Genomic DNA, 9,617 nt, shown 5'->3' on the forward strand with positions numbered 1-9,617 from the left:
CCAAAGTGTTTTCTGGAGCAGCTGTACCATTTTATAATCTTACTAGCAGTGGATGAGGGTTCCAATTTCTGTACATCCTCTTCAAAACTATTTTTTTATTATAACCATCTTAGTGTGTCACTGACTATTTTTTCAAAAAACCTTAGAAAAAAATCAGATTAAGACCCAGCATAAACTGATGCTCTTACAAATAAAACTAATTACTCTCACCCTTATCATTAAGAACTAAAGGAGGGAAACTTTTGATAAAGACACTTGTAAATATTATAAGCCAAGGGGACACTAGAAGAATTACACTACCCTAGCTATGAAATTGATGGAAAGAAATAAGGCATATGAGCAATAAGATGCTCTGAAAGAGGAAGCAAGCACACAATTTCCTTAAACTAAAAGAGAATTAAAATATTAAAGAAAAACTTTGTAAATTTTTTATTGCTGCAGGAGGTACAATATCATCCTTAAGATGGAACACCTTTATATGACCTCTCCCCCGGAGTTAATGAACTCAGGTGAGGAATTTCTCTAATGACCTTCAGACATTTCCCATATCTCTCCATAATTGTTATTCTCAGACTTCACACCATGGAATATTCTTTCTCTTTTGTGGCATATCCAGTAACTGAATAGTGCATATGGTATTGCCAGAATAAATACTCTTCTGATCACCTCTACCTTGAAATTCATAAGGATTCTGCAATTCATAATGAAGTTAGAGTTCATTTGGACCCAGACTTATTTATATCCTTGTGTCTAAGGAAAACCCAAATTGAAGATCTCCATGAGGTATCAGGATCCTGGTTGGTCAAATGACAATTTCTTATAACATTCTCTAATAAAGCTTATTTTGATCAAAAAAAAAAAGTCTATTGAAAGTGTCAGAATCATCGAGGCTGAACCTTTCAAGATCAGGTGGATCCATTCAAGACTCTGTCTAAGCTTGCATACTACCCTCTAAAAGTAGGAACTAAAAAACCAATGCTTAAAATTCTAATAAAGATTTATCATTCCTTATGCTACTCTTTGTACTATTCCTATCCTGCCAGTTCAGAAATGTAATAGGAGAGGATACACACGTGTTCAGGATGTTCAAACCGTAAATAAAATACTCATTACAAGTTTCCTTGTAGTACTGCACTCAACGGCTCTTTTATCTGCAGTGCCACCTGAGGCTACAGGTTTTACATCTATAAGGTTTTCTGAGGTTCAAGTTAGTCAATGTTCATTTGCCTTTTTCAGAAAGTTACCCATATATGGGGCAAGTTATGCCTCAGGGGTTTACTGACACTCCCTCCTACTCTTCACAAATTCTTACTAGGACTTTAAGGACCTAAAATTACTTTGTGGTTTTATGTTTATCCAATACAAAATTAACATCTTGTGTTCTAAAGATGAAATTAGTTTTAGGGCAGATATCAGTTTATTTAATTTTTAGCTCAGAAGTTTCCAAAGAAAAGTTACACGTTTGTCAAAACCAGAGTGCATTGCCTAGGGCATGATTTATACTAAGGAAGTAAACTCCTTGCTTACAGACTATCTGCAAGCCATTCATTCCCCATGCTCACTGTCAATCAGTCAGATTTCTGGCTACGACTCCTAATTATTGGCAGCAATGGATTCCCAGCTTTTCTAAAATCGCTATTTAATGAAGTCCTCAGTAACTCAACCTCTTCTCTGAAAACCTAAACATGAGCAGGCATTGTATGATATAAATTTAGCTCTTCAACAGCTCCCTCAATCTGGAACCACCTAATTAATATAAACCACTTTTTTGGGGTTTGTACATTAGCAATCTGGATAGGCCCTTGTTGTCCAGACTTAATTTCATAGAAATCACTAGAGACCTACTGCTTACTGCAGCCTCTTATCATAATAACTTTATTTGATATTGATTTAAAAATTGAAAGCCATTTAAACTCTGGAAAATTGCAAAATGGCTCCCTTTTTCCACCCCATTGTCCTGGCCTAGGCTCCTACTCACTGGAACCTGTTTTAGTTCTTTTGAGTTGCTATAACAAATTACCAAAACTTATTTCTCACAGCTTTGGAGGCTAGAGGTCTGAGACCAGGATGCCTGCATGGTCAGGTGAGGACTCTCCTCTAGATTATAGATGCCTTAGGGTGTCCTTGCATGGTGAAGATACTAGGGATTTCGCTGGAGCCTCTTTATAAGGCATTGATTCCATTCATAAGAGTCCCTGTCATGTAACTTAAGCACCCCCAAAAGACCCCACCTTCTAATACCATCACCTTTGGGGTTAGGATTTCAACATTGTGAGTTTGGGGGATTCATGAACATTCAGATTATAAAAAAGCCTGTTCTCACTGACTATCAACCAATTTAATGAGTCAGCCAGGTAGACATACCTGGGATGACTTACCTGGGCTTCTCACCCCTTCCAGTGGTTTTATTATTGTATAAAATAATACTTTGAAGAATCACCAAAGGCTTTGAAAACCACATTGGAAATTCCAGATTCTATGAAAAGCCTTCTCTGTAGAGTAAGGTAGTAACTACCATAACTGTGTCAGAGGAGATCTGAACAGAAAATTTAAATAAAACCCAAAGTCTTATAATACCCCAAATATTGATGTTTTGATCAAAATCACTCAGACAAAGAACTAGGAAAATCTCTCAACATGAATGAGAAGAGACAATAATCAGATACAGCTAAATGACACAGATGTTAGAATTATCTGACAAAGTGTTTTTAAGCAGGCATCATAATGTTTCAGTGAGCAATATGAACACAGAAACCAATTCAAACACAGAAAGCCTCAGTAAATAAATTGAAGACAATTAAGAGCCAAATGGAAATTTTAGAACTTAAAAATACAATAACCAAAATAGAAACTTAATGGATGAGCTCAGCAGCAGAATTGAGGGGACAGAGGAAGGAATCCATTAGCTTGAAGATAACACAACAGAAATTGCCCAGTCTGAGCAAAAGAGAGAAAATGGGGTGGGGGGAATGAACATAGAATCAGGGACTTGTGGAACTAGAACAAAAGATCTAATAATTGTGTCACCAGAGTCTTGGAAAAAGCAAGAAGGAAGGTAAAGATGAAAAAATATTCAAAGAAATAATGGCTGAAGCTTTTCCTAAATTCCCTGAAAATATGTCCGAGAGACATAAGCTTACAAGTTCAAGAAAACTGAGTGAATCTCCAATAGTATAAACCCAAAGACATTCATGCCAAGACACATCATACTCAAACTTCTGAAAACTAAAAACAAAACAAAAAATATCTTAAAAGCAGCAAAACAGAAAAGACACTTCATCCATAGGGGATACGTAATCTGAATGACAGCAGGTTTTCTCATCAAAAACCATGGAGGCCAGAAGGAGGTGATACAGTATTTTTAAGTGTTGGAAAAAAAAGAATTGTCAAGCCAGTGTTCAATATCCAGCATATATATCCTTCAGAAATGAATGAGAAATTAAGACGTTCCCAGAGGAAAGAAAATTAAGTGAATTTGTCCAGCAGACATACCCTAAAAGAATGGCTAAAGGGCATTCTCTAAACAGAAAGAAAATGCTAAAATAAGGAATCTTGAACATCAGGAAGGAAGAGAGAACAAAAGAAAGACGAAAAGTGTCATAGGAACATATTGAAGTAAAGAATACTTCTCCATCACTGGATGGAGAAGAGCCCCCACTAACCCACACCAGAGAATTTAAATTTTGTTTTTTGTAAGTCATGAAAAGTTTGTTGCATACTTTCTTCTGCAACATAGCCCATTTATGCTGGTTAAATTATACTAGAATGTTTTTAATCTAAGTTTGTAAATTTCTTTTTTTCTATTATATTTATATTCACTATAAATCTTTTCAAAACACTAATATGAAAAATCAAATTACCTTCAAAATCAACGTGACTTACCACATAAACAGAATATAGGGGAGAAATCATACAACCGGCTTAAATGCAGAAAAAAATATTGACAAAAAAAGTAATTAAAGGAGTATTAGAATATCCTCAATGAATTGAAGTTTTCAGAGACTGTTTCTTATTTTGTAAAATGAATTGCTTAGAAGATTTAAGAAGATGTTGTGTATCAACAACCTGTTGTCTAGCACAGAGTAAGGGTTCAGTTGATAGCTGTTATTACCAACATGTTATTCACATAGGATATATATATTATAAATACTATTTACATATATATGGGCTTGGAGTCCTGTACTAGTGGAAGACATAAAACATATGGACCCTATTTGAGAAAACATATGAAATAATACTTGTCTCATTAAGAGGTCCAAAGGCTTAAAATCTGTACTAAATAAATACCTTATTTAAAGTTACGATTGGGGCACCTGGGTGGCTTAGTCAGTTAAGCTTTAGACTCTTGATCTTAGCTCAGATCTTGATCTCAGGAATGTGAGCTCAAGCCCCACTTTGGGCTCCACACTGGACATAGAGCCTATTTAAAAAATAAATAAATAAATAAAGTTATGATTAAAATAGGCTTTCGGGTACCTTGGCTGGCTCAGTCAATAGAGCATGTGACTCTTGATCTCAGGGTCATGAGTTGATCTGCATGGGGCATGGAGCCTACTTGAAAATAATTAAATAGAGGTGCCTGGGTGGCTCAGTCAGTTGGGTGACCAGCTTCAGCTCAGGTCATGATCTCACAGTTCGTGGGTTCGAGCCCTGCATCGGGCTCTGTGCTGACAGCTAGCTCAGAGCCTGGAGCCTGTTTCAGATACTGTCTCCCTCTCTCTCCTACCCTCCCCTTCTCATGCTGTCTCTCTCTCTCTCTCTCAGAAATAAATAAAAAAACGTTAAAAAATTTTTTAAAAAGAAAATAAATAGGCCCTCAATAAATAGGCAGTGAATAGGAAGACACACTCACAAATAGAAAATGGGAAAGTAGACTAATCACACACAAAAGCAAAAATGGAAATCTTCAAGAATTTTTTTCAGGGGGTGTCTGGGTGGATCAGTCAGTTAATTATCCAACTCTTGATTTCAGCTCAGGTCATGATCCCAGGGTTGTGAGATTGAGCCCTGTATGGGGCTCCATGCTGAGCTTGGAGCCTGCTTGGGATTCTCTCTCTCTCTGGCCTTCTCTCTCTCTGCCCTTCTCTCCCCCACTCACCTTCCCTGAAATTAAAAAATAATAATAAAAATTAAAATTAAATTAAAAAAAGAATTTTTTTCAAGCGTGATAGCATTTTTAAAAAAGTTTATTTTGAGAGATACAGAGCAAGTGGGGGAGGGGCAGAGAGAGGTGGGGACAGAGGATCTGAAGGAGACTCTGCACTGAGAGCAGAGAGGCCGCTGTAGGGCTTGAACTCATGAACTGTGAGATCATGACCTGGGCTGAGGTCAGATGCTTAACCAACTGAGCCACCCAGGTGCCCCATAAAATAAAATGTCTCTTAATTATAAAAACCTTAGGAAAAATGTTTAATGAAAGTACCCAATGCTTATTAAATTGGGGTGAATTATGTAGACTCATCTAAGGCTACAGTAGTTCAAGTTGATACAAAATAGGCCTGGAAAGCCAGAAATTAATGAAAACAATAATACAAAATGGAATAGGTTTTGTATTATATTACTCTCAGAATATATGTTCAATAGTTTCTTAATTTCCATAGCAGTAGCTTGCTATTGTACATGACAACAAAGTCTAAAAGGGTCAAGGTTGGTCTGATGGTTTTGAAGGTAGTCAGTTCTGTGGAGTCTAGGGAGTTATCCCACTGCTCCAGCCCTTCCAGCAATCTTGAATGCCCTGGATCAAATTCCTTTCTACTTAGAACACCTAGGACAGCTAGAGGGGTCTGGGCCTTTTGCACAGAACCCTAACTACTGGCTGGGTCTGACAGCATCAGCCCCAGCAGCAGCATCAGAGACCGGGTGGGATGGAAACAGCATTCCAGCAAGAGAGATCAGCCTGCCGATTATTGTGAGCATCTCTCCTGGCAACCTAAATCCCTCCTAAGACAAGTAAAACAATTTACTTTTTTTCAATCCCCACTTGAACAGCTACACATGTTGAGCTCCAGTTTAGACATCAGACATTAACATCTCTGCTAGGGAAAGCTGTGTCTTAGCCCAGCCTGGTTGCGCCTGGAGCATGACCAGGGCCCTCCCTTCCTCACCAGATTGTGATTGAAAGGCTCTTGTGATGAGTCCCTGGGATAAGTTTCATCAAAAGTCAAAGTGTGGTTGGGTGATATCCCTTGGCCATGTTAGACTTGTCTGTGAAGCTAATATCCTTCTGGCAGGCAGATATATTAATGACCATGATGGGTAACCAACCATGCCAGTTCTACTCTGATCACCTGTCATGAAATATTCAGAGCTGAAAATGCATTTCGGTTTAAATGATTGCCAGGGCTTTCATCCAGTTCAGTGGTGGGCTCAGGTTTCATCATATTTTTGTACAGGCTAGATGTGGAGCACAGACTGAGAGTGCCAAGAGAGGCACCAAATGGAGGTGTCACCCCATCCTGGAGGTGGGGGGTCTATATGGTATGGGAAGATGTCACAGGAAGAAATGGCCAGAGCCCTCCTTACAGATCTAGGACTTCTGGGTCCTGTCCCTAGCCTGACATGGCTCTGTTGAGAGACACATGCTCATGGGAAGCCAGATCAAGGCATTTTAAGATGTCTTCCCCAGTCCTTGGGTGCCAGCATTTAAGAAGTTCCCAGTCTTTTGAGGCCATAAAAGGAGACATGGGAGTACAGGAACCTATAGGGACATAGCTGGGAGAGGGGCTCAAATTATCAAGCATTCAGTCCCACCCAACCAACTCTAGACAACTGGAGATTTGGGAAGGCTCACCTCAGATACCCTGTCAATATAGAGCTGGCTGACATGTCTATAAATCATGTCTGAGGAGCTGCAGTCTTGACTGTCAGGGGGTGAGCGTGGGAAGTTTGAAGGGTAAATTGGCAGGACTGAGTGAATCTGAGCCTTCAGTGCCTGGAGTGCGGAGAGAGGTTTGTTTCTTGGGCGGACCCCAACAGATGAATGTGTTTGAAAGTGCAGGCCAAAGGGAGCAGGGTCAGGGACTCAGCACAATGAAAGCAGCAGTCCAACACTATAGTCCAGCCTGTCTTCCTTTGTTCATTTGTAGGACATGATTAGAGTCAAAAGGGAGCTGGTGTAGGGATCAGGATCAGGAATGCAAGTGAGCTACCCTGGGCACAAAATGTTAGGAGCCACTCGCCCGTAGGGACCAACTCTGCATGTGTATGATCTTGAGGGAGCATCTCCTTAAATTTTGTGCTTCCTTGCCTCAAGGTAGTACTGGTCTTGGTAGGGAGCTCTCCAGACAGCTGAATTGCTCAGGCTCCCCCATCGCTCCTGTCCCCAAATCCTCTTCTCCTGTTTCCCAGATCTCTGGAGTTTCCCTCACTGCCTACTCCAGACACGGTACCATGAGAATCTAATCCTAGGTTAGATTTGAAAGGGCAGGGTGCCTGGGTGGCTCGGTTGGTTAGGCATCTGACTTTGGCTCAGGTCATGATCTCAAGGTTCGTGAGTTCGAGCCCTGCATTGGGCTCTGTGCTGACAGCTCAGAGCCTGGAGCCTGCTTCAGATTCTGTGTCTCCCTCTCTCTGCCCCTCCCCCACTCCCCCCCCCTCACACTCACACTCACTCACTCTCTCTCTCTCTGAAAGTAAACGTAAAAAAAAAAAGATTTGAAAGGAAGGTCAGTGTTAGTTCCATCAAGGCCTCCCTATATTCTCCCCTGCCTGGACCAAAGACGGATAATGGGGAGAGTGATTTTAGGACGGCACATCTACCTTACCTCCCTGAGTCCAAGTCTAGCTGAATGCCGAAATTGTTTCTCACTCTAATTCCTAGGGAATGTGGACTTCCCCTGCCTCTTCCTCTTCCATCAGCTCAGGCCAGTCAAGTGCTTTCACTGTGGGTTCCCATCACCACCAGCTCACAGCTAGACCCACTCTAATCTCCCAGCTAGGAAGTGGATCCACTTTCTCTAATATGGTAGCTCTCTCAGCTGCTGCCTTCTTTCCTTAATCTTTGCTTTTCCCAGCCACCTCTCAGCTCTAAATCAGCTGCCAGGAGAATAAAAGGAATGGAGATAGATTTTGGTAGACAGTTTGAGATCTTGGATACCCTGTGTCAAGAAGCTTCTAAAGGTCAACTTGGGTGTTCCTAATGTACAGGTTACAGTTTTGCACAGAGCTTTCTTTAGTTTCCTGCTCACCTTCTTGTACTTTCCACCCTTTTCCCTTAGCTTCTCACCTCTTTGTCAGCCAAGTCAGTGCTGGGTGCTGACAGGAAAGCCCAGCCCCTTGTTGTGGAAACCTCTGAAGAGGGCTAGGCCTGAATTGAATGGCCTCTTGACATGGCAGCTGCCTTCTCCCAGAGTGAGGGATCCTAGAGAGAGCACAAAGGAAGCTCCGATGCTTTTTCTGTCCTAAAGTTACACCCCATCGTTTCTGCTACGTTCTATTCTACAGAAGCTGTTGTGGCATTCAGCCCACACCATAAAGGGAAGAGACCTAGGCTTCACTTTTTGAAGTATCAAAAAATTTGTGGACATATTTTGTTCAAACAGTGGGGTGAGTCACTGTCACCCCCCCAGCCCCCATCCTAGTTCATTCCATCAGCAGGTCCTATTGCCCTAGGTTCAAAATATATCTCAAACTTGACCATACTTTCCCATTTTATTTATTAAGGCATAATTTATACACAAAAAATTTACCCCTTTTTGACAAATATGTACATGAAGCTACGTGACCAACACCACAGTCAAGATAGAGAACAGTCGTCCAAATCCAAAAACGTCCTTCATGCCCCTTTCAGTCACCCCTTTGCTCATCTCTGCCTCAGAAAATGACTGATCCATTTTCTGTCGCTATAGTTTTGCTTTGCAAGGATATCATATAAATGGAGTCATAAAATACAAATAAAGCCGTTTAGTTTGGCTACTTCACATAATGTATTTGAGAGTCAACCATGTTATTGTAAATTAATTTGTTCCTTTTTATTGCTGAGTAGTAGTGCATTGAATGGATATACCACAATTTGTTTATCCATTTCCCAGCTAAGGGACATTTGGATTGTTTCCAGTTTGGACAAATACAAATAAGGTCCTTTATACACCTTAATGTCAAAAGTTTTGTGTGGACATAGGTTTTCATTTTGCTTCTGACCACTTTTCATTATTTTCAATGCTTCCACACTAGTCTAAGCCACCATCACCTCTCAGTAACCTCCACAGTTCTCCTTGCTTGCCTCTTGCTTCCCCACAACCCATTCTCTGCAGAACAGCCAAATTTGGAAAATTTTACTCAATTGTATCTCACTTCAGTTATAAGCTCTTTAATGCATTCCAATTACACTTAGAATAAAATCCAAACTCTTTCAGTTTCGTTGCTCACCAAGTACTAGGACTGGTCCCATTATTCTTCTCTGTACCATCGTCTACTAGCTCTATCCTTCTCTATGTTCCAGCCCAGGGCAGACCCAGGTTTGAGGGGACCAGAAGTTTATACAAGCTGTGGGCAATGGGGAAATAGATTAGAAAAATAAGATAAAATAACAAATCAATACAGAACTTTGGAGGCCTCTATGAGGGTTCCTGGAAGCTTACATTTTTTTTTAAATGTTTGTTTGTTTGTTTGTTTAGAGA

Source organism: Hyaena hyaena, unplaced genomic scaffold (assembly GCF_003009895.1).
Source record: "Hyaena hyaena isolate Hyena2069 unplaced genomic scaffold, ASM300989v1 scaffold_2198, whole genome shotgun sequence".
In the NCBI taxonomy this organism is placed as follows: Eukaryota; Metazoa; Chordata; class Mammalia; order Carnivora; family Hyaenidae; genus Hyaena; species Hyaena hyaena.